Raw genomic sequence first — 27,432 nt, forward strand, 5'->3', positions numbered from 1 at the left:
GGAATAAGCAATCGTCCATGCTAAAACATGAATGAAACTTGAAAACATTTTGTTAAGAGAAAATGTTGCTCACATAAAATTAGGTAGTGGTGATACTTGCAGAGCTCTACAAATATACTAAAACCCACAGAATCATTCAATCTTAGTAGGTGAAATTAAGACAAGTGAATTGTATTTCAATAAAACTGCTAAAATATAATACATACAAAAAAATACGCACACTACAGTTAATATTGTAAAGAAAGCAAAAACATAATGACAATTCTATATTCCAAAAATCACCACATAAAGTGATTGTGGGAGTAGTATTGCATATATAGTAACCTTAAAAATTATGAAATGTCCTGGGATAATAACATCAAAATGAGATGTGACATGTGAAGAAAATTATGAATCTCATTAAAAGTCACAAAGGAATTATTTTTAAATTGTAAAGAAAGTCCAGTATCATGGGCATAATTGTGTAAGCAGTCAATATCATAAAGAAACAAATTTCTCAGAATAGTATATAAATCTAAATGAAAAAATATAAATTCTCTCAAGATGTGGTACTGATGGCTCTGGGAAGATTTGGACTTTAAAATATTTAAATATCATGTAGATTTATAAAAGTTTAAGAATAGAAAGGACATTTAGAAATTAAAATCATGTAGTTCTGAAATCAGAAAAGATAGACTAATGGGGAAAATATAAATTTCACAAGGATTATCATATTTAAACTATTTATAATAATTATAAAGTGACCAGTATATATAGTGAAAAATAAAGAATTATTGCATAAACTCTCTTGGGACAACTTATAAAAATCTAAAAAAAATAAGAAGGTATGAATATCTTATAATATATATAATATATGCACATTCACACACACATACACTTCCATTGTTGAGGAGATTATAAAGAAGCAGGTAATTAATCTAAATGACTGTAGGAGAGAATCTGGTATAAAATTTCTTGAAGTCCTGGTAAACATATATAAAGTTGAATAAAATGCATTATTTTATTGACCCAGCAATCCAACTTCTGGGAATTTATCCCATAGGAAGAATTTAATAACTATACTAATATTCAATTTAATACCTATTCTAATACCATAATACTGATATAAATAGCAACATTTTTCATAGAAGCAGAAATTTTTGACAACCTAAATGGATTCAATGTATTTAAATCTGTAAAATAGAAAACTTCCACACATGAATTTGATTTGACGTGCAAAATTAGACAAGGCAAATTTCACACACAAAAAAATGCAATACAGATTATTCCTTTTTTTTAACGTATGAATTTAAGAGTGACATATATAATACATAACTATGTAGATTAAAAATAAATAGAAAAATAATATATTTTAAATGTTAACAGCAACTCTTCTGGAAGTTCAAAATGAGAGACACTTTGATTTTACTCTCTATATTTTGAAGCTGTTTTGAACAATTAGAAAGATGTACTATTATAATACAACAAATATAAAGACATTTCTATTTTGAAGGTAAAGATACTATGCATGGTTGTCACTGATTCTGGGAAAATGAAGAACAGAAGGAAGGCTTGAAACAATAATAATCAGATGAAGGTTTTAAAATGAATGAAATGTTTAAGTTAAAGAATAACCTATTTTCTTTCCTTCAGTGGACTGCTGTCTTTAATGCGATTCTCTCCTTCTCATCATGTCTTGATATGCTAATTTACTTGTCTTTTTCTATTTTTCGTGATTGCAAATCTCCATCTGCTACTCATACTTGTTTTTTGTTTTTTCAATCGTGCACACTGCTTCTCAGCCTTTTCTATCAGTCCCTTTTACCACTCAATGCTAGATGCATTTCAAGTTATTTCTTTTCAAGGCATTACTTGATTTTGCCTTTCTTTTAAATTCATTTCTCAAAATGTTCTCTCACTTTAACTCAAAACCAGCTTTATTAAGCTAAGAAATCTAGAAAAAGATCTAAATGTCCTTCATTTTGTTAGAAATCAAGAGATGCGTATGCAGTAGATGCTTCCATGGAACTATATAAACTAACATAATGGGCCAATTCTAACAACTCTGCTTTATTTCGGACTTAAAATTCAAGACTGAATTATTGAAATTTCAGCAATCTGAAATCCTTACATTTGTGCTGTTACTCCTTAGAGCACAAAATACTCTGCCCTTTTGACCTTGCCATTCAAAAATGGTCATAATAAAGTAATCTCAACAAACTGTACACAATTGAACTATCAAAGAAAATAAAGCACTCATGAATACTAATTTCTGGTCACACAGCAATAAAATATATCAATCTAAAAATGGGTGGAGCTGAGATTCAAAATTTGAAAATATCAAGTGATAGTAGTGTCTACGGCTTTATCTACCCAGGGAGCATAAACGTCTTCCAGTCTCGCATCAGATTATAGGTGTAGTTTCCTTTCTCATTCTACTTGGTAATCAATGATACAAATATGCTGAAATAGTCTGGAGGTCTGAGCACAAAATATACAAGCCAAGCAATGGTCCCTGCCATGGTAGTCCTTATTCATTAGAGAAGTTATTGTACTTGGATTCATGCCTGTCTGCATACTTTTTATAGGCTGCTACATCATCAGATATTTCTTATGATAAACTGGACTTCTCCAAGCCACTAAGGGACCACCTCAGGAACCTCATTCAAAACAGACAATTCCTAGATTTAGGGTCCCATATTGCAACACCCTCCACCCCCAGCCACTTCCTCATTTGATTTCTGTTCAAAATTTCACTAGCGCCATACAGACAAAAGCCCTTAATCTACAACTTTTATCACATAATATGATTAGGTGGGTGGACAGAACAACCATAAACACCTGGTATAAAAGTATATTTAGTATGCTCTTAAAAATATCTTGCATCCATTTTCTTGAAGGAATGATTAAATGTGTTGACTCCTTTATGATCAATCACCTTTCCTTAATATTAGTTTGGGCAGCTTCTTTGTATGGTGCTAACAAACAATGGAGTAAACAAAAGAACAATCAATAAAAGCCACAATTTGAGAATTCAAAATAAGATGCAATAATTAATGATATTAATATGACAAATAAGATTAATAATACTAAGAGGACATAACAAAATAAATACAATCATATTAATAATTAGAATCGTATTAATAACTAATGGTAAGAGAAGTAGAATTACCAGAGGAACAATTCAAAAACAATATTTTAAAAGAACAGGTTGATTTAAATCATGCATGTTACATGATGATCTTCCATTCTATTTGTTCTGCATTTGGTTTGTTTATATAAATCCAAAGTCATCAAAAATTAGCCCATATATACAACCAATTTACACTCACATGTAGGATGCTGATTACTAAGAGTGGCTTCAAATTATTAATGCAAATTTAGTGGGGGTGAGTGGAATAATGGCTTTATATTCAGCTTCTAATTTGCATTATGTTTCATTCTGTTGCAAATCACAGGTAAGAATGAAACAGCTCTACAAATATAAGAAATAATTTAAAGTAATACAGAAAATACATGGAAGATAATTAAACAAACTTTTTTAAAATTACATTTCTGTTTTCTCTCCTCACAATAGGAGCATAGTAAAAGATTTCAGTGGTAATGATCATAGTATCATTTTTAGAAGTTAAATAAGCAATCATAGCTTTACCCCTGTCTGCCATACTATGTCCTGTTGAAGAGATGATGTATAAAATATTGATAGATGTGCTTTGAATATATACCAGATGAAATATGTTTGGAAATGCTTAATTAAGCAAAGATCAATTTACCTGTGTATTTACTGCAGGGATTCTTAGGTGCCTTAATTTTTTAATTGTCACTGAATTATTCGAGAAAATGCGATATATTTCTGAAGCTTGTTTGATTGGAAATTCTCACTCTGCTCATTGAAAAAAAACTTCTGTTGCTGTCCATGGAATGCAAGAAAGCTTGCTGAACAACTTTAATTTGAACACTATCTCTTCTTAACCATGTACCAATATTCTGTTATTTAAGGATTAACTTAGAAAAAGTTGTACCCTTATTCCTTTTGTCAAGATTTATATTAATAAAAATTGGTATTAATTTACAAATTTAATGTCACATAATTATTTGTTTAACTCTACTATAAAATTTTAAGGACATAAAAACAGAACTACAAAATACAGGGTGGGCAATGGTGGTGCAGTGGCAGAGTTCTCGCCTGCCGTGCCAGAGACCTGGGTTCGATTCCTGTTCCTGCCTATGCGAAAAAAAAAAAAAAAAACAGAGCTACAAAATATATGTCTGTCATTTTTTGTGGGTTTCTTCTATTAGTCATTAATCTTTAAGTTATAAATACAGTACTTCTATTTCAAAGGTGAGAAAATAGAATATAGGAGGTTAAGCTCCATTGAGTATCTCAAATCTGATTATGCAAATGAGAGAGTCAGATATCTGCTCCTAGATAAATTGGCTAAGGGTCTATAACAATAGCAACATACAACACCAAGGCTGAATCTGTTTCTTCATTGGACTATGTATTGACAAAGTTCGTCTTAAAACTTTGAGAGTTTTTAACATGTTGGAAACAAATTAAAATCAATTCTGTAAAATTTGTCAAGCTTGAGTTTTTATTAGAGTTACTAATTATCTGTATCATTTGATTAAGACATATGATCGCGAGCACAGCAAGAGGTATGTAAAACCATTAACTGCTTCTCCCTCTAGATATAATAAGTGATGTGTAGACCTAAACTCAGCAGGCACCCTCTTTATAACCATGTCCTGAGGGAAATTGGAACAGGCTTGAATGGGATACTGTTAAATGAGCCTAACAGGACCCTCCTTTCCCTCCCGCTCCACGTATTTATTCTCTGTAGGCTTTGATTTTTGAAATGGAAGCATCATCTTCCACTTCATCCATTCAAGACACAATATTCTATTTTCCTTTTTAAAACGAATCTAGCAAAGGTAAACATGAAGCCATGAAGAAGCCAATGATACAACTCAGTGACCTTTTGACTTTTAAAGCAGCTCTGATATTGTGAAAAGTCATTTTGCAGCACAAAGTATGGTTTAGCAGGACCACAGGTTTGATCTACCCTACAGAGAAATATGATCTTTGCTCATTAGTTTCTCTCATAATGTATCCCATGTCAATCTTCTCATGGATAGGAAGGAGGCTAAATTTTCCCTCATTCCTGAGAGCTCTGCATGTTGACGTGACATCGTGAGACATTTCCTGCACTATTCAGTAGAGTTCATTTCATCCTGAGCACTTAATGATTGTTAATAATAAAACATAAATCCTGTTGTAATTTGATAGTTTTAGTGCTCCTCAAAAAGAAATTTTAGGAGGTGGGGCCAAGATGGCGGCTTAGTAAGGTACGTGCGTCTTAGTTCCTCCTCCAAAGCAACTACTAGGTGAACTGAAACAGTGCAGAACAGCTCCCGGGGCTCCGGCAGGGAATGGACACACAGCGTACCCCAGTCTGGACTGGCTAGTCTGACTGCAAGACTCGGCTGCGGTGAGATTCCGAGCGGCGCGCAGTTTCCCGAGCAGTGGTAGCTGCGGCGGCCGGAGCTACTCCCTCCCTCTTTCCCGGGCTGGCTGAGAGTCTCGGAGAGGCAAATTTCCCAAGCCGAGGCAGCCGGCGACCCTCTTTTGCGGGCGGCTTCGAGTCTCGGATTTGAGTCCACGGCTACGAGTCTCGGATCAGAGGGATATCCAAGCCGTGGTGGCCCTCCCCCGCGGGCGGCTTCCTGGTCCGGTGGGGAATTCCCCAGGCTGCGGCGCCGGTGACCAATGCTCCTCCCCCGTGGGCGACTTCGTGGTCTGGTGGCGAATTCCCCGGGCCAGCTGCGACCGGCGACCAGCCACAGGGTCCCCTCAAGCCGCGGCGGCTAACGCCCCCACCACGCGCGGCCCCCCTGAACCAATGGAGAGAATTGGATCGGAAATCCCCAGGCCATGGAGATCGGTGACCGGGGGGATCCATTGCAAACACGTGAGACAAACGTGTGTCACGAACGCCACCTACTGGGCAGGATAAGAAAAACAGAACCCAGGGATTTCACAGAAAAATATTACAACCTTGTTGGGTCCGACACCCAGGGAAATCTGACTAAATGCCCAGACGCCAGCAGCAGAAGATAACGGTCCAAGCTCAGAAGATTGAGAAAATGGTCCAGTCAAAGGAACAAACCAATAGTTCAAATGAGATACAAGAGCTGAGACAACTAATGCTGAATATACAAACAGAAATGGAAAACCTCTTCAAAAATGAAATTGATAAATTGAGGGAGGACATGAAGAGGACATGGGCTGAACATAAAGAAGAAATAGAAAAACTGAAAAAACAAATCACAGAACTTATGGAAGTGAAGGATAAAGTAGAAAAGATGGAAAAAACAATGGATACCTACAATGGTAGATCTAAAGAGACAGAAGCTACAATTAGTGAACTGGAGGATGGAACATCTGAATTCCAAAAAGAAACAGAAACTATAGGGAAAAGAATGGAAAAACTTGAGCAGGGGATCAGGGAACTGAATGACAATATGAAGAACACAAATATACGTGTTGTGGGTGTCCCAGAAGGAGAAGAGAAGGGAAAAGGAGGAGAAAAACTAATGGAAGAAATTATCACTGAAAATTTCCCAACTCTTATGAAAGACCTAAATTTGCAGATCCAAGAAGTGCAGCGCACCCCAAAGAGAATAGACCCAAACAGGCGTTCTCCAAGACACTTACTAGTTAGAATGTCAGAGGTCACAGAGAAAGAGAGGATCTTGAAAGCAGCAAGAGAAAAACAATCCATCACATACAAGGGAAATGCAATAAGACTGTGTGTAGATTTCTCAGCAGAAACCATGGAGGCTAGAAGACAGTGGGATGATATATTTAAATTACTAAAAGAAAAAAACTGCCAACCAAGACTCCTATATCCAGCAAAATTATCCTTCAAAAATGAGGGAGAAATTAAAACATTCTCAGACAAAAAGTCACTGAGAGAATTTGTGACCAAGAGACCAGCTCTGCAAGAAATACTAAAGGGAGCACTAGAGTCAGATACAAAAAGACAGAAGAGAGAGGTATGGAGAAGAGTGTAGAAAGAAGGAAAATCAGATATGATATATATAATACAAAAGGCAAAATGTTAGAGGAAAATATTATCCAAACAGTAATAACACTAAATGTCAATGGACTGAATTCCCCAATCAAAAGACATAGATTGGCAGAATGGATTAAAAAACAGGATCCTTTTATATGCTGTCTACAGGAAACACATCTTAGACCCAAAGATAAACATAGGTTGAAAGTGAAAGGTTGGGAAAAGATATTTCATGCAAATAACAACCAGAAAAGAGCAGGAGTGGCTACACTAATATCCAACAAATTAGACTTCAAATGTAAAACAGTTAAAAGAGACAAAGAAGGACACTATATACTAATAAAAGAAGCAATTAAACAAGAAGACATAACGATCATAAATATTTACGCACCGAACCAGAATGCCCCAAAATACGTGAGGAATACACTGCAAACACTGAAAAGGGAAATAGACTCATATACCATAATAGTTGGAGACTTCAATTCACCACTCTCATCAATGGACAGAACATCTAGACAGAGGATCAATAAAGAAATAGAGAATCTGAATATTACTATAAATGAGCTAGACTTAACAGACATTTATAGGACATTACATCCCACAACAGCAGGTTACACCTTTTTCTCAAGTGCTCATGGATCATTCTCAAAGATAGACCATATGCTGGGTCACAAAGCAAGTCTTAACAAATTTAAAAAGATTGAAATCATACACAACACTTTCTCGGATCATAAAGGAATGAAGTTGGAAATCAATAATAGGCGGAGTGCCAGAAAATTCACAAATACGTGGAGGCTCAACAACACACTCTTAAACAACAAGTGGGTCAAAGAAGAAATTGCTAGAGAAATTAGCAAATACCTTGAGGCGAATGAAAATGAAAACACAACATATCAAAACTTATGGGATGCAGCAAAGGCAGTGCTAAGAGGGAAATTTATTGCCCTAAATGCCTATATCAGAAAAGAAGAAAAGGCAAAAATGCAGGAATTAACTGCCCACTTGGAAGAACTGGAGAAAGAACAGCAAACTAACCCCAAAGCAAGCAAAAGGAAAGAAATAACAAAGATTAGAGCAGAAATAAATGAAATTGAAAACATGAAAACAATAGAGAAAATCAATAAGGCCAGAAGTTGGTTCTATGAGAAAATCAATAAGATTGATGGGCCCTTAGCAAGATTGACAAAAAGAAGAGAGAGGATGCAAATAAATAAGTTCAGAAATGGAAGAGGAGACATAACTACTGACCTCACAGAAATAAAGGAGGTAATAACAGGATACTATGAACAACTTTACGCTAATAAAAGGAAATTTTAGTCCTATATATATATATACATATAAATATGTATATATGTATATATTTATATGTATATGTATATTTATATATATGTATTTGAATTTCCAATTCTGTGATAACTCTAGGTAAAATATAAGCTGTTATAATCATAAGAATAGATTTCAATTTCATGGAAGGACATTTATTGGGCACTTCTTGTCTACAAGGCATTGGATCGAAGTACTTGACATCTAATATCACATGTATTTTTACAACAGTGAAATGCATATTAGTAAAAAGGAGTTTATAGAAAAGTCACCAAAGACTCATATTGTGTAAGCACCTTGTCCAGAGAACCTAGTAAATGGGAGGATTAGAATTTCAATTTAAGTCTATGTGATTCTAAAGACCATAAACCCAACCTTAACCTGCTGCTATGTTACTACCTGCATTCCTTTTGCCCCTCTCTCCTTCCTTCCATCTCTCCAACCATTACTACATGCTCAATGAGACTTATAAATGTCAGGTGCTCTTTTAAGTAATAAGTATAAAATAGTGAGCAAAAAGAACATGGCCCCTAATTTCTCAGAAATTATATTCCAGTGAAAGAGAATGACAATAAAGATATGAACAACCAAATGAAATAAATGTGTGTTCATAGGGCTTGTAGAAACAAATAGGTGGGGAAGATAAATAGCAACAACTTCGTGGCACATGCTGTTTTATATAAAATGGACAAAATTTTTAGTTTTGATTTTTTAATCAGATGAATGAAACAAGAATCTGGGCCAGATAATTATCAAGGGGAACAGTATTTCAAGCCTAGGTTTGAGAAAATTTTACTATGGAAGATAAACAAAAGTATAGAAGAAGGGAACAATTAGGTAAATAATAGAAGCTAGATTTTGTAGGCCCTAGTTAGGATCTTGGATTGTAGGTTTTATCTTGAATGAGATGGAATGCAATAATAGGATATGGAAAGAAAGGTGACTTAATCTGACATAATCATCTACAGTTTCTCTCAATGACATATAGAGGCTTGAATGCCAAACATGAAAGTGGAAAAACAAGTTAAAAGGCTTTTGCAATTATTTAGCCGATTAGATAATGGCTTGCATTTAAATGATGGTATACAACAGTAAATAGTGTTTTATAGGAGATGCATGTTGATTAAAGGCATGAAAGTTTGTGTAGATTGATTAGATATGGTATGTGAAAAAAGTTCAGGTAGATATTATGTCTTTGAATTCTTTCAAATAGTTTTTCCCATAAAGGAAACAAAAAATAATTGTAGTTGTAGGTCAAGGGAAGATTTTATTATTTTTAAGATATGAGAGCAGATGGTGAACATAAGATGTTCTGTATGATATAATTATCTACTAGGAATGGAAATCATGTATTAAACAACCATTAAAATAAGTTGCAGTAAATTTGTATGATATTTTAAGAAATTACATATGGTTTGACCATGGCCCAAACAGACAGTTGTGCCTGATCATAGAGAGTTGGAGAACCATATTTTCAAAGAAATAACGTGTCTTTTTTGGTATAAATAGCTATAAAAATAAATGTGTTTCATAAATATTTGTTATTCACTAATAATAGAAACCCATGTCCATACAGTGGAAATTATGTTTTCCCTATACTCTTTGGCTACTCATTTAAAATGCAAATGCAAATAAAATAAGCATTTCAGATAGGTGTGTTTGAAAATTGAGATCCAGAAGAGGCATGGTAATGAGAGAAAGATAAAAGGGAGACAGAGGGAAATAGAAAGAGACCATCCAAATCAACAGGCAATTAACTGAATCCATACAGTAGAAAAAGAACATTAATATAGTTCTTATTACAAGATGTTTTATTTTCAAAGACAGTCATCTTTGAAAAGAACTAGACCTTTAAAGAGCAGAGCTTGGATCAAAAGTACAAGTTTAGCCATCACCAGGAGAACTAAATTTGATCAAGGGAAAACTGGGAATATTTATTAGGACAGATGAATTCCAATGGTTCTAGCACATTTCCAAGTCCTGCACTAAAGCATGGCACACATACTAAAGTAAATTATAAAAGGGGAGGGGTATTTGATTACTCTAAATTTTGATAGTCATGCCTAGTTTATCATTTTTCTCACCACTGCTTTGAACAAAATTGTTATTTATTTTACAATTGAATGGAAAAAGTTTAAAAACTTTAAAAAAAACTCAAAATTGTGGTCCAAAAAAGTTTGTCACGATGATGATTTTAATATATTTATGAAGACTCTTTATCTTAAGATCAGTTATTACAAGGATAAAATGGTATTCCACGTAATCAATAAAATATTTTTAAAATATAATCAGGAAAAATGAACTGTCACCAATCTACCACAACATCTTTCAACCAACAGGATTTAGCTAAATTTACTAAAACAATGCATTATTAAAATGATTGTATAAAGTTTTTATATGTAATCATGTGCTTAATGTTCTAAACTAATAATGGCTGCTTTATTCAAGTTTACAAAGGGTTCCTGAGTCTTTGGTGTTTTTTTAACTTTCATTGAGATGCTTTCATATATTGAAAGCTTAAATAGGAAGAATGTGCCAAATTCTCTGGGTTCAAAATGAAATTGATCCTGAGGGATTAGCTGCATCCACCCTTCCCTTTAAAAAGACATGGAATAGATGAGATAGAAAAGCAAACTTCAATGATACCCACTTGAGAAAAAAATCAACTTATTTTCATTAGGAAAATGGGCAAAAGTGAAATATTTATATGCAAAGGCTGCAAAGCTGCATTAGTATAAATATACGAATAAAAGGAATTCATCTTAAGATGTAAATTCGCTCACTAAATCTTGAAAATATTTAAACATTTAAATATCTCGTTGTATGGGTCTAGTGCAGTTTATCAAAATGTGAAATGTATACCTAAAACTTTACTTTAAAAATTAGCCCATATGACAATCTGCTTTTTAATGACTACAGTTACCTAACTATATGTGCAGAAATTGACGTGATTTAGAACATTGGAACTCCTCAAAACATTTGAATTGCATCTTTTTCTCTATTGTATTATTTAGTTCTAATTAGAAGCAATTTCAGTTGTAAATTCAAAGCACCTGAAATCCATTTGGTCTCCAATCTATCTATCCCTGTCTCATCTAGACCTCAAAATACTTTCATGTCCTTGTGGTTGGATCATCATATTTCTGGCCCCATCAGACTCAATCTTGTTCTCCATAAAATTAAAGTATTCCAGCCCAATATTCAGTTATACATCAAGTCTGCCCCTTGCAGCTAGCCTAGTTCTGATGTGCTTTTTGTTTCTTTTAAAATTAAAGGATGTTCATACTGTTCCCCAATATTAAGGCTTGTTTTGTAATCTACTAGTTTCTAATGCCTATCTATAAGTAGTTTTCCAGGGCCCCCATCCATGTAAGCCAAGGATCTTGTCATTTTGTGACATTCTCTTGCTGAGCTGGAATATTATATTGAACTCATCCTGGTGGCTTCTAGCCATCACCATATGGCAGATTTCCCTAAAGTCAACTCACTGCCAGCCTAGTTGTATGAATTTCTAAATATATACACATTCTGTAATCCCTATCAGTTCATCCAACTCATCTCTTGCTAGTTGTTGTTAAATTCCATGATACCCATTACTATCTGGTACAACCACCTGCGTCCCATTATCTTAGATTCCAGGTATCATATTCTGAATATGGGGCTGAGTTTTCCTCCATCACATGCCATTGGGATACCCCTGGTATCTCCTACTTTGTAAGAAGAATGTCTGCTTACCTGTTCCTTCTCCAGATCTCTGTTTATTTCATAAAGTTACAAAGCTAGACCTAGCCATTTGCTGAGTTAGAGCGGAGCTTGCAAGATGGCTCACTTTTAAAAAGGCTGAGATCCTACCCCTTTGGATATTATGTTATTATATGATCCTAGAATTCACGTTGTATTTACAATTTTTTTAGGAATTTTATCTTTATGAATATGAAATAATTTTGTTTATGCTTGTTCATACTTAACAGAAGCACTTGCAACCTCTCCAGAGTTCCATAAGTATAGAATACAGAAATTACATTGTAGAAAAGCTTCACGTTCTGTTTAATTGAATAAGATATATATTGATGAGTGTTTGACATGTAACTTTCCTAATAAATACTACTGTTCAAAGTTATAGATAGAATATGAAAGTAAAATGTATAACAGTTATATACAAAAATATTGTTCTTTCTTCATTGGCATAAGAAAGATTAGATAAAAAACAATAGTAGCATAAATGAACCTATTTAAGTGTCAGAGGAAGCCAGTGAAGTGGTAGCCACCAAAATATTTGATGACAATGATAAAGTTAGCTGTGACAATATTGCAAGGTAAGTCAAACAATGTCTAATTATTTACTTTCTATTTGAATATTTTTATCTCCTGAATCTTTCAACAGCATCCAGTTCTGTTGAATTTATTCATAATAAGGAAATAGATGGAGTAATGATACAGAAAATAATAAAAACATTTTCAGGGTGGGCAACAGTGGCTCAGTGGCAGAGTTCAGACTTGGGTTCGATTCCTGGTGCCTGCCCATGAAAAAAAACATTTTCAAAGATCAAAATATTACATGGTAAATTAATGACATGTTCTGGGGCACAAATCATATCTTGTTGTTTTCCAAAATGATCCATTTGTTTTTTCATAGATATCTCTTCTACTTCCATAGACTATTCTGCTTCCATTTTAATAAAATAAATTTCAACACTTTAGCATCAAAATGGATAACTGAAATAGATTGTAAAATATTCAAGCAATAAAAATCCAAAGTCCAAAATGATATTAAAATGATAGAAAGAAAAGGGTAAAGAAACCCTAATTTGCCACTGATGGTATTCCAACTCTATTACCTGAGACCTGTTAAAAAGAATTAAGCATAAATTTTACCCTTTGGAAGAATTATAGTCCATCTGTTGATAAGCAAAAGCTCTTCTTCAGAAAACAGCTAAAATATAGAAGGAATTAAAATCATAGTCAATTAAAAATCATAGTCAAATTCACGACTCCATAAAGGATCACTAGTGGATGGAAAAGATAAATATTAAATAAATGAAGGATTATAAGGGGTCATATGTTTGTAAATTACCAAAATACTATCACACAGATTTTTTGGTCATTGCATAAGGAGGAAAATCCAACTTTATAATGGAGAGATATGGTCTGTTATTATCTTAATAAGGGGTGAAAATAAGAACCACTAATTGTGGGACCCTGATTTTATGAGCCAATAGTTGAGGTGAGATATGGAGTACATTGCAGTACCTGTGCCATACCTTTACCAAAAAAAAGAATTTAATATGAACCTAATCAGATATTTAGACAAAATTTCTAGTTTAGGTAATAAGGGGTTTGAGGAAAACGTTATATGACCCCATGAAAAAACAATTCCAAAAATTTTGGATATGGGAAATTCAAAAACAATAGTTTTAGTGTCTTCACACTTCATGTTTTAAGAGAATAAAAAGGTAATGGGTTTATTCCAGATTTTAAAAGCCAGAACAACAAAATGCCATGTGTGAAAAGTTTGGATCATTGTTGAAAATAAAACAAATATTCACGGTGCATTGGGACACTTGGGGAAGTTTAAATATGGACCAAATATTAGATATATGAGCTAATTACCATTATTGTTATTGTGATTATATAGGAGATGTCTTATTTAGGAAAGGCATATGGATTCATTGAGAGGTAAAACAGCATGAGATATACAGCCATCAAATGATGTATAAAAATATTTATACATAAATATTAATAGACCAATTATGAAAAAATATTGAATTCTGAATCTAAGTGGTGATTATGTGCTAGTGTTTAGTGTACAATTGCTTCAACTTTTCTAGATATTTGTTTATTTTCATAAAAATATAATGAAAACTGAAATGAACCAGAATATTTATAGAGCAAGCCAAGTAAGATTATAATGGTGAGTAATTCCACATTTTCTGTGATTTAATGAATCAGAATTTATGGATTTTTTTAAAATTTTACCATTAACGTGAACTACAAAAAGTTTAAATCTCAAATAAGGTCTAAGGTTACCAAAAGAGTATTACTGAAGTATTTACAAGACTGTTTTCCACTCTCCTTTGAGCAATTCCAAATTTGTAAAACTTTTCTCTAATTTATAAAACCACCAAGGTCATTTTAATTTCAGGGCTTAAAAATAAACTTTGCTTCATCAAGTTGAATAAATTTTTTTCCTGAGGCTTAAAGAGAAGTTGCTTCCATTTCTTGCCTAATAAATCTCATTGAAAATCACACTGTGGGCTGTTGATTCAAACTTTGTTAGAAAATAAATAAGTAAAACGTTTTAAAAATTAAACAAAGGGAATCATGAATTTTGGATGGTGCTTGTGTTGTGAACAATAAGCAGCTCACTAATTTGAAACCAAAGTCCAACTTTTTAAATTAGTCAGACTCCATATTGTAATATCAAAAATGTTGAAAACAAGATTATCTTTCACTACAGAAACAATAGGGCATACTAGGAACAATTGCAGTTATTTAAAAATACATATTGTACTGCTTATGAAAAATGAATAGATAGGTGCTTGTTGAACTTTGTAGTTATCCCTTCCAACATTGATAGTAGATCATGCACTAATTGTGATGTGCATAAAAAGGAAAGTGGTAGAAAAATGCCAAGTCCCAGGATCCCAAAGAGTCTCAAATAACGGATGAGGCAATGGCTCATATTCAGATTGCAGAAATGCTGAGGGAGCAACTTCCGGCAAAATCATTACATTAGTCCTTCCCCTATTGATTTCAACATACTAAGCAAAATCACTGATATAATGAAGTGGGTTCTGGAATCAGAATATGTGTATCCAAATTCTGATTCTACTGCTTATTTGCTATATATTTGGGGGAAAGGTCCCTACAGTTCTGGACTTAAGATTTTCTGAACACTTAAATAAGGGCATAATGTATATCTGTAAATATCAGTCATTAATCAGAGCTGTTAAAATTTTTAGGAAAAAATAATAGACTGTTCTTTCTCCAATGTCCACGAATTCCAGTCTTTGTAATTTGGAAAAAGTTTAAGTGAAAACTAACAAATATGGTTTTAAAAATGCAATTAATGAAGTTATAACACAAGAAGAGTTAAACGTACAGTAATATAACAAAACATCAATTATGTTCATGCTTATTATTAAGCAATGCAAGATGTCTAATTTTATCTGGAAAAAATAATAAATGTATTTTAAATAATCTCAAATGTTAGCATATTTAAATGTTTTCCTTGTAAAACTTAAAGCAATTAAAACCAGGGAGCCGAACTCTGCATTACTCTTTTACCATTTTTAGTGTAAATAACTGGATTCAAGAAATTGCTGACTTAAATGTCCATAATGTAGCTGAACATTGGTCAGTAACACAAATATCACCTTATTTGCAATGTAACCCCTGATTTGGAAGGAAATAGTAAGCAAATTTGAGATAGATATCTAAAAACATAAGCCTGAATATAAAAAAAAAATTCTAGTTAATTTTTTACAAAACAATAACATAGGAAAGTGTTGCTACACTTTGCTTATGGTGATTCTACTTTAAAAGTATACGCTAATTAAAAAAAAATAGGAGATGAGTATTTTGTGTTGTGTTCCCACTCCTCCCACAGACAGCACTGCACTGCTCTCTCTGCAGCTGTAGAGGCAGCAGCATCACAGTCATTCTAAAGAGTTCATAACATTTCAATATGTTGTATTAAAATCGCTGATTTGCGTATACGACTGAAAAAATAAGAACTCTTTCTGAAAGGAATCAGGTCTTATTCATCTTTGATTTCCTAGATCCAAGGACAGCGCCCAATATATATCTGAGTCTCAATATATTTATGTTGAATTTAATTTTACGGGAGAGAAGTTAAAGTTGTAAGCTTTGCTCAGACAGCTGGCTTTGAGTGTGAGCTCACCTGCGCAACCGCTTAGGGTCTCTGAATGCGTTTGAGGAAACAACTTAGCTTTACGGGTTTTCAATTTCTCCATAATTAAATAGCCAATAAAATTGCCTTCTCATAGGGCTGGTATGAAGATAAATTGATAGTGATAACAATAACAACAGGTAACCGAGTGCGTCTATGTAACAAATGTGTCCTGGGTAGTATGTGCCAAGTTTCTCTGAGGAACTTTATAGGCACATCTTCTTGAATTGTCAACAGCTTTATGCATTGTCATTTCTCCATTTTATAGATGAAGAAAATGAGATGCAGAGAGGTTGGATAATTTGCTCAAGGTCAAAAAGAAAGTGGGGAGTTGAACCAGGGACCCAGAAAGTTTGACTCTAGGGGTCTGCATATAAGTGATCAGTAAATGTTAGATTTAAAAGCAAAACAATAGAACAAAAACACTTGGATTCTCATTCACGAGGCTCCTATTTTGGGGGGAGGGGTGGGAGAGAGAGAGTTAGATGCACTCCTTTAGTTCTCTAATGATTGGTAATGAATATGTCATTTTTATTTTTCTCTTTTTTTCACATGGTCAGGCACCGGGAATCGAACCCAGATCTCTGGCATGGCAGGCGAGAATTCTGCCTGCTGAGCCACCATGGCCCTCCCTGAATGTGTCATTTTTATGAACATATGAGTGTGTTTAAGCCTTCAAAGACTGATTTTGGCAGACTACTGAACATCACAAGGGTATGACCAGCTACAGGGGACCACTGTGCATAATGGGCCTGACTTCTGTATTAAAGAACACCACATGTGATTTTGAGTAGGAAGTGGCACTTTTGCCTTAGGATTCTTAGCAATGTATCTATTCCCTTAACTCCTCCCAGACATTTCAAGACAACGTATGCATTTTTTTTAGCTTCAATTGGCCCTGTCTTTCAGTGGAAATTTGATATTTAAAAATATGAAGCAGCAAGCATTGTGTCCATGTAATTCCTAAAATGTTGGCTTCCTTCAAGGTAGACACCTGATTTAGAGAAAAGCAGAGCCTCTGGCTGGGCAAAAAAAAAAGAAAAGAAAAAAGAGCCAAGGTTTCCAAGAATATAGGTCGCTCTTCATTTAAATTGTTCCAAACTATAATCACTTAGAAACACAGACCAAAAACCTCTTGATTCTTTCTATATAGAAACTTTTTAATCATCTGTGGCAGGCCAAGGGCTTCAGCTCAAGGCAGCCACATGGCCAGAAACTCTGTTCTCACATCTTTGGCTATAAGCAAAGTCTGTAAACCAATTTCCAGACTGTGTTAAAGTAGTTTAACTGTCAGAAGAAAAGAAAAGGTGCCTTTGATGTTCAATATTTGAAATTAAACATTTGGTTTATATATGAGTCCTTTTTAGGATTATTAAACCATAACCAGTCACTTATATTTGAGTTCCATATTGCTATAGCTAACAATTTTATCACTTTTCAGCTGTATTAAACTCACAAGTTATAATTAAAACGAGTTTTACAAAGAAAATTCACTCTACAATTTATTCATAATATGCGCATGTTTACTTTGTGAAGTTCCCTAGAGCAAAACTAACCTGTTCAAGGCGTAGTTCTTAAAACTGCTTTCAACTTTCCCTTTTTTTTTTTTTTTTTTGGTTTCAAATACTGTTAGCTCTCAAAAAATGTCCTTATCTGTTTCTCTTTTTCTGATTTACAATACTGGATCATACAATAAGGAAGGACAGTAGTTTAAATGACACAATTTCAATAGAGTGTATTTTCATGTTTTACAACATAGGAAAACTTTTACAGTCATGATTACTTCCCCCATTAATGCTAAATAGTTCAGAGCAAAAATCCGAAGGCACTGAAATGAAATTTTTAGTATCTGATTAAAACAGAGGCTAGTTAGCTGGTACATCTCAGCAGAGCAGATGAGCTCTTTATGAAAACAATGCCTGTTCTCAGCATTGCAAACCAGCTTCTAAAGAACATGAACAAGTTTGAAAATTGAAATTCTATTTCTATGAGACTATTCCTATAGAGTAATATTATGTGACAACAATAAGAATGTTTTTGTTTGTTTGTTTGTTCATTCCATTAGGTCATCTCTTACAAATACCAAATCTAATAAAAATAGTGCTTTCTATATAAACACATCATCAAGACATGAGTTGTAATACTCCCTTCCAATTAAACTGGCTCTCCCAAAGCTTATCTTATAAAGAAATTCTGAAGCTGCCACTGGTGGTATTCCACCTACTTTGAACAGCTTAGTTAAAATACATTTGTAATGAAATAGATACACTGTTCTCATGCTACAAGGGTTGACCAACATCAAAAAGCAGTGTTTTTTCTCCTCAAGCAAATAGCATGCTATCTCTCCTTTCTATGAAACGAGGAAAAGAGCTCCTACTTTATGTAATAGTGGTAAACTTTGAGTGTGACATGAAACATTTGATTCAAATATTCATCTTGACATTGTCATTTCTAAATTTATCAAAACATTCAAAACTGATAGGTAGATTTTGATTGTCAGATTTCTTACAGAAGCCAACTAATTGTCTTAAAATTAATGTTATCAGAGTATTTATTTAAAATAATCCCTAATAAAATTTGATTCTTATAATTATTCAATCTGAAAAGAAACAATGAATATAATAATATTTAGCTATTCAGCAGTACAAGATGTTTACATAAATCATCCAAAAAATGATTCACTCCGTATTGATGTTCATTTTGACTTGCATAATTTACTATACAATTCACATTGAAAAAATCTCTCTCTCATAGTCTATATATATATATAAAGAAAGTATAGTTGCCAATATAGTTTCTGAATTTACAAATATTGAAATGATTTAAAAATTAAAATTATTTTTAAATGATTTTTTATGGAAATAGGTATGCATATATAGATGGCTTCCTCTTTACTGTATTATCTATTAGTCTGTAAATGTAAAATGAGATTAAACAAGAATCATTATTTTCATGCATATCTGAAAGCAATTTCTTGACTTTAACTCAAATATTTTTCTTGCCAAATGCATTGATATGTTAAGGAATATGACTTGTAAACTACAGTTGGTTCAGCTTGAAAAATAATTATTTTCTAGTCTAATTTTGTAATATATAAAAGTTTGTGTGAATTTAATAGAGTAATGGGAAAATTATTCTTATCCAAAGCTATGCAATGATCCTGAGTTTTATAAGTCAGCTTTATTTTTAAACCTATATAACAGCATAAAGGTGAGTGAATATATAAAAATACAGCTGGAAGGTTTTAGTTTTGCTTTGTTTTCCAGAATGAACACACCATATAACCATCAAACAGAGCAAGAAATAGAACTTTATCCATATCCAAGAAGCTTCTACTGGGCCATCTTCTAGTCGCTATCCATAAAAAAAAGATTAGCACTTTTCTGAATTCCATAACTTCATTATCTGGTTTGCAGATTTATGCCAAAAATTAAACTTGTAACTATTAATAGTCATTTCCTTTCTCCCCAGGCAACAACTCAACTAATTATCTGGCTCTGTAGATTTGACTATACTGGGCATTTCATATAAATGGAATCACACAATATGAAAACTTTTTGTCTGGTTTCTTTCACTTTTTTTCCAAGGTCCACTCATTTTCTAGCATATATCACTACTTCATTCCTTTTTTATAGCTGAATAATAATTTATTGTATAAAAAATATACATATATAACCACATTCTGTTTATCTTTTCACTACTTGGTGGACATTTGGACTGTTTCCATTTTGTATATTATGAATAATGATGCTGTGAACATTCATGTACAGATTAAATCTGCAGAACTATTTGGAAAATATTCCAATAGGGATGTTTTTCCATTTACATGGCTTTTCTTTAATTTCCTTTAACAAAATTTTTGGTTCAATGGAGAATTGAGCAATAAGTTTGCTATATTTGTTCCTATGAATTTTATTCTTTTTTGATCCTGTTGGAAAAGGGACTGTTAATTTCCACATCTTTCATTGTTAGACTATTGGGACACAAATTGATTTTTAATATTGATCTTGTATCCTGTAACCTTGCTGAGCTTTTCTATTATATCTAATATTTTTGTGGAGTCTTAAATTTTCTAAATACACTTTCATGTCATATGGGGATAGTGATGGTTTTAATTTTTCCTTTCCAATCGGAACTCCATTTATATCTTACTTTTCTCTTTTTTTTTAATTTGCCTGATTTCTCTGGCTATAAAATCCATTTCAATGTTCAATGAAAGTGATGCAAATGCACATCTGTCACTTATTCCTGATCCTAGGGGAAAATGTTGTCTTTTACCATTGTTTGATGTTAGGGTTATTTATAGATATCCTTTATCTGCTTGAGGAAGTTCCCTCCTATTCCTAGTTTAAGTATTTTTATCAGGAAAGAGAATTGATATTCTCAAATGCTTTTATTGCATTTATTGAAATGATTATGCTGTTTTGTTTTTATTCTGTTATATGGTGTATTTTATTTATTATCTTATATATGTTGAACCAACTTTGTATTCCTAGAATAAATCCCATTAGATAATTTTGTATAGTCCTTTTTGTATGTTACTGTATTCAGTTCAGGTAGCATGTTAAGTCCTTGTTCTTACAGAATATTGTTCTGCAGCTTTTGTTTCATGGAATATCTATGTCTGGTTAAGTATCAAGATCAATCTGGCATTATATAGTGAGTTGGGAAGTGTTCCCTCACTTCCAAAATTGGGAAATTCTATAAGGCTTCATAATACCTTAAATATAAAGTTTGGGCTTAGGCTTAAATTTGTGATTTTTTCGTTTAATTAAAAATTTAATGTCTTTACTTCCTTTTATTTTTTGTATTTATTAAGTCTTTTATTTTATTTCTCCTTGAGTCAGTTTTTGGTGGTTTTCATGGCTTGAAGCTGTACACCAGAGAAAATAGGTTTTTAAGTTTAATCTGTCCTATGGGTGTAAACCGGTCCTAGTCAGGAGCTGACTTTCAGTTAAGGCATACTCACCACAATCAGAACAGGTATTAATTTATTACTGAAATCCTTTATAAGCAGAGTGAAATTCAGACAGACAGAGGAAGAAAAGCAACAGAGGAACAGTTAGAAGCTGAAAGCAATAGAACCCTGAAGTAAAAGGAAAAGGCAGAAGAGGCTGCCATATGCATTGCTGTTTGACTAAGATGTCCCTCAGTTTTGCTGAGGATCTCTGTCTGTGGGTTGACACATACCTTCAACATTTGGACAAGCAATTTACAAAACTCTGCTTCATATTTCACTTCCTGCTTGTGCAAAGCCTCAGTGTCAGCCAGAGTTGAGAGCTTGGAGTTTCACCAGGTCTTTCCTAGGCATATACACACATGGAGCATGCCCACAGCCTGTTGCACGCCTGTGAACTTCTAAATCATCAGAAGTATATTAGAATTCTTCAAAACCCCCGTAGACATCTCATTTCCCAGCTTTTCCTTTAAGTTGATTGGTCAGTTTTTTTCTTTGCCATAAATATCAACATAGCCTTAGGCAGCTGGAATACCAAACAATTATACTGATCATGTTTGACAGGTTCCGTAGGAAAAGGCTGTTCACTCTGACTGAACTCTGAGTCAAGTCAAATAAAAGCAATTCCCAGGATTGGGGTCTTCCAGGAATTTGCCAGACATGTCAGTTAATGGCAAAGCTTTGTGGATGAGGCTTTGAAAGAGTCTCAAATGTGTTCTCATCACTACAGAGGCTTCTAAATGGCTGATTTCAACCATAGATGTGTACTGCTATTTTCCAAAGCTATTGGGAACTTGCAGAGAGGGTAATGGGATTAGAGCCACTTAAAACACCACAATGCTCATGATTTTCACTGAGATTCAGCCATTTCTCTTGACTATATGTCCCCTAGTTTGCTGCAAGGATTTCATTGATATTCTGAGTTGTGAAAAAAGTTCATTCTGACAATTTTTGCCAGTTTATTCATTGTTTTTATGGATGAATGAATTTTCAGAGGTGCTTACTCTACCATTTTTGCTGATATTACCCACCATCATTTAAAAGGTTATTGTAGCTGTTTGGAATTCAATGTTGATGTTTTTCACAACACTTCATTATATCATTTTATTGACTTATCCCTTTATGATTTCTGACAAAAGTCTTCATTAGTTATTTTCTTTGTTTCTTTTTTAGGTATTCTGTCTTCTTTTTCTACCTATCCTAGATATTTTCTCTTGTCTTTAGTTTTTCGGCAATATGAAAATGTTATCGCTAGGTGTTTTTTATTGCATTTATTTTGCTGGGTTTTCACTGAGATTATTAGTTCTGTGGTTTGATGTTATTGGTCAGTCATTCATTTTGGAAAATTCATGGCCATTATTTCTTCAAATATTTCTTATGCTTGTTATCTCTCACTTTACACTGTCTGGGATGCAAATCATATATATTAGCAAGCTTGATACCATTTCAAAGCTCTTAGATGCTCAGTTATGTACTTCTTATTCTTGCCTTTTTCCCCTTTGGATTTTAATTTGTATTATTTCTATTGATTTGTCTTCAAAATCTCCTGATCCACCTGGGAAAAATTCTGGTTGCTTGTGGTATATGATTGGAAAATAGGTGACGTTATAACTACTGCAATGGAACACAGCTATTTTCTTGTTAATAGAGAGCAACATTTAAGACCCTGAATGTAGGGAAGAGAGAGGGGCACATTAATTATGTTTGTCTTTTAGAAACACCTTAAGAATCTTCCTTATGAAAGAAGATACCCCCAATGCATCCCTCCCAAACACAGCATGCACTTTTAATTTAATTAAATGCTAAATCTGATAGGTTACTCATCAGACAGATCCCAAATAGATTTTATTGCCATTCCCTTCACTTTATTGGTACATCTATTGGACACAGAAGGAGACAGTTCAAGTTTGTCTACATCCATCAAAACACATCTTTCAATATGTTTGGTTATCTTTCCAATGCATATTCCCATAGCGATCACCCCATCTGTGGAGCAAACAATATCATCCTGCTGGTCGCATGGATACTCCCTGTAAAGTAAAAATTGGATCATTTATTCAAACTAAGCTTGGAAAGCTAATACTTATCAGCTTTCTGTGTGAGTACATTGGAGGTATTCTCTATTTCCATTGCCCTCACCCACATTTGAAATAAGTCCGATTTAGGGAGCCCCAAAATTTAAACAAGAATGTTTCTTTCTATGGGCATCATGGCTTTCCTGGGTTTATACTTCTTGCCTGTTAACCAGGAACTGTCTTGCCTTCCTTCCAAAAAACATGGTGACTCATAATTTGGTGGTAGATATAAGAGACTCCAAATGTTTTATAATACAATAATAATGGATCATGCAAGCCATAAATTACTGTGGAGATCTCTTCCTAATGAAGTTACATTTGATTACTTGGGGTATTTTCCAAAGAGATAATTGATTCATTACCATGTGCTCCCTGGAGGCAGTTATCTCTACAATGGGGTACAAAAAATATTCCTGAGTGTTTCAGTTTGCTAAAGCTGCCAAAATATAGTATACAAGAAACAGATTGGCTTTTATAAATGGGATTTATTAAGTTACAAGTTACAATTCTAAAGGCCATGAAAATAAGGCACACCAAAAAGAGGATGCTTTCTAGGAGGAAAGCCTGCTGGCATCCGGGGTTCCTCTGTCACAAGGAAGGCATATGGTGACATCTGCTGGGCTCTGGTTTCTTTAGGTCCTTGCTTGTTTCTCCCCAGGTTTTTTTTTTTTTTGGCCATGGGCAGACAACACGAATAGAACCTGGATCTCCAGCATGGCAGGCAAGAACTCTGCCACTCAGCCACTGTTCCTGCCTGTTTCATTTCTTAACTTCTTTAAACTCCCTCAGTTCTGAAGTCTCTCTAAAACGTCTCTCCCTTAAAGGACTCTAGCAAGAGGATTAAGACTCCACTTGAATGGTCAGGGTCAAATCTCCATGGAAACACCTAATCAAAAGATCCCACCAACAATAAGTCTTCCCCCACACAACTGGATTAAAAGAATAGAGGCTTTTCTAGGATACATAACAAATTCAAACCAGCACACTGAGTTTAGACAAGATGATCATTGACAATGGCTTATGAAATCTTTGTGTTTAGCCTGGTCATGATTATTATGGATGATAAAAATGCCCAAGACTTGTTTCTTACTGTCACGGTGGAGCAGCAATCACTAATGCAACTTGCCAAACCTTGATTAATGCCTCAGGTAATGTGAAAAGATCAATACTGACACTTATGGAGAAAATCACCAGGTTTTCTATGCTAGAACCTGAGGGTATAAAGAATGTGTTCAGTTGACTGGGTTTGGGATATTAAGGAGAATATTTGCAGTCATTATTTATGGTTAGCCTCTGTTGGAATTTCATGGAGTTTAGCCTTATATAAGGTTATGAGAATTGAATGGATTTGGTCCTAGCTCTTTAAGTGAGATTAAGTAGCACATTCTGGGAAAGTTCACTAGAAGCCACAATAATAAAGAAATGAGTAGTAAATATTTGTTGGCAAACAATTCTCCTTGGGTATTTCATGATTCCATACCTTTCGTGAGTGAAGCATTGATAGCCCTTTTGACCCAGCTAAGTTTTCAAAGTTATTTATATAGCAGAGAGCGATGGAAGATAGAAATAACATCTTTCTCCAGAGCAAAATTCATACACACTTTAGTGTCCAATACAATAAAGATGAAGCCAGCCTCTAGAGCAATGAGTAGGCATAATTACTGCCTATTATAAAAGTCTAAGGTTCCCAAGACTTAGTTTTAATTTCCTGTATTGCAATCCCTGTATGTGGTACATTTGACCAAATGACAATTTGGTAAATCCAACAGGCCAATTGAGCCAATTTATTCAACAGATAAATGTCCTAAAGAACAAGGAGGAAAGACAGATACTCTAAAGTAAAGAGTTAAAGAGAAATACCAACCAAGTGCAATGTGTGAAATTTGTTTTATCTTGTGTGAATCTTGTTTGATCACAGAAACAACAGTAACATTTTTAAAGAATGAGTGACATTTGAATGTTGCATAATATGTAAATCTAAGATATCTTGAATATCTAATAAGTATTAGATAATATCAAGAAGTCATTCAAGAGTGTTAAATATGGTTACTAAATTATGGTTGTATACAAAAAAGAATGAACTCAACTTTTAGAAGTACTAAGTATTAACATGTGAAAAGGTATGCTTGGGATCATTTTAATCTACCAAGAAAAACTGCACCTTATGAGGAAGATACAGTTGATACAGTTGATACAGTTGAAAGAAGATTGGAAAAATACTTCTAATTGTGGAAACTGAGTGATGGTTAGTTGGGGACTTATTACACTATTGTCTCTTGACCAAACAAAATAAAATATGGAATCTGGAGTATTGCTTTTTTGCCTAATACTTTTAACTGTGTGACCTCTTAGAAAGTTCCTAATCTGTTTCCTTAATTTTCAAAGCTGAAAATAGGTATATTAGTACCTACTCATGGAGTTTTATGAATTTTAAATGTGTAATATTTTAAGAACTTAGAATAATACATGTGTTACTTAAATATTTTTAAAATCAATACTTTTTTACTTATGTCCCAGCTGAAAAAAATCATTTTGCTTTTCCTTCAAATATGAATAAATGTAGATTACTTTTACATTCATAAAAAATTCTCCCAAAAATATATATATATATTTCATATGCTTTCTTGACTAAAATATATATGTTAAAATGGTAACCCCAATGCCTGGCAGATAATGAATAGTCAATCAATCAATCAATATTCCAACTGGTAATTGTTAATGAGTTATTTAACAGAACTCAAATGGCCCTTGTCTATAGATAGGTACTGATAAAACTGTGCTTCACATTCTTTTGTGAAACTGTGACTCTGTGACAGAGAATAGAAGACATTGGAAGAAAATCATATAATCTACTCCATGTCTCATACATTAAAATTGTTCTTATTCTTACTGCCAGAGAGCTGCATTTCCCACATACTGGGGAATGTACTTGCCACAAAGTAGTTCACAGAGAAATGACAATTTCCCTTTCTCACTAGGAAGTACATGCTCACAGTTAAGAGGAAAGAGATATTTCATTTACATGTTCATTTCAAATATGTTCCAGAATATACCTTAATTATATTGGCTTTGTAAGAATAATAGGATGGAAAGGCCTGGGCCAGAAATCCCATTTCCAACACTAAATAATGTGATAATTTCATAATTTGAGTGGATGAATCCTGTTAAACCTACCAAAAATAGCACAAAATAAACAACAACAAGAGTACAAAAATAGCACATCATGATTGCATTTAATGAAATACTCATTGCCTGTAAGTTTCTATATTACCAAGTGGGTTGATATGTTAATTTTCACAACTGTTTCTAGAAAGAGGATATAATAGATGATGGTTCACTTATAAAAACAGATGTCAATTACTGAATAGAATACTTAGGGATAAAATTTAGAATATGCTAAAAGTGGTTTTTTGTATATTCAAATAATGAAACAAGACAAGAAAGGAGGAACTGACAACCAAAACAGAGAAGGGAACTATACAAAAAATTATTAATTGCTAGGCTCACACTCAACAATATCAAAATTGGATTAAAAAGTTAATGAGCTATCCAGAGGTTTTCAGAAGAGCTTATAAAGCCACAACAACAGCAATATACAACCCAATACACAGCTAGTGATCCATACAGCTATCTGCATAGATTATCAGCATCTTTTGGTGACAGTGATTAAGTTTTCCTGATTGAGTTATGTTGCTTTTCTTTTTCAAGAGTGTTTTGGCTATTTTAGATCTTCTGCTTTTTCACATACATTTTTAAATCAGTATGTAGAGTAAGTTACAAAAATAGTCATCTAAGCTCAATAGCTTATATTGAGCTCAATATAGCTCAATAGCTATAGTGCTATAGATTGCTATAGCACTAACTCTAGAGATCAATTTGTGGAGAGTTGCAAAAGAGTCTGGCAGCTTTTGCAAACTGAAACACTGACAGAATGCAATATACCAGAAATGGGTTGGAATTCACATTGGGGATTTATTAGTTTACAAATTTACAGTCCCAAGGCCATGAAAATGCCCCAATTAAGACATCAACAGGATTACACCTTTTGTGAAGAAAGACTGCTGGTATGTGGGGTTCCAGATAGCAAGATAGCAAGGCACAAGGTCC

The sequence above is a fragment of the Tamandua tetradactyla genome, chromosome 5 (genome assembly GCF_023851605.1).
Source record: "Tamandua tetradactyla isolate mTamTet1 chromosome 5, mTamTet1.pri, whole genome shotgun sequence".
NCBI lineage: Eukaryota > Metazoa > Chordata > Mammalia > Pilosa > Myrmecophagidae > Tamandua > Tamandua tetradactyla.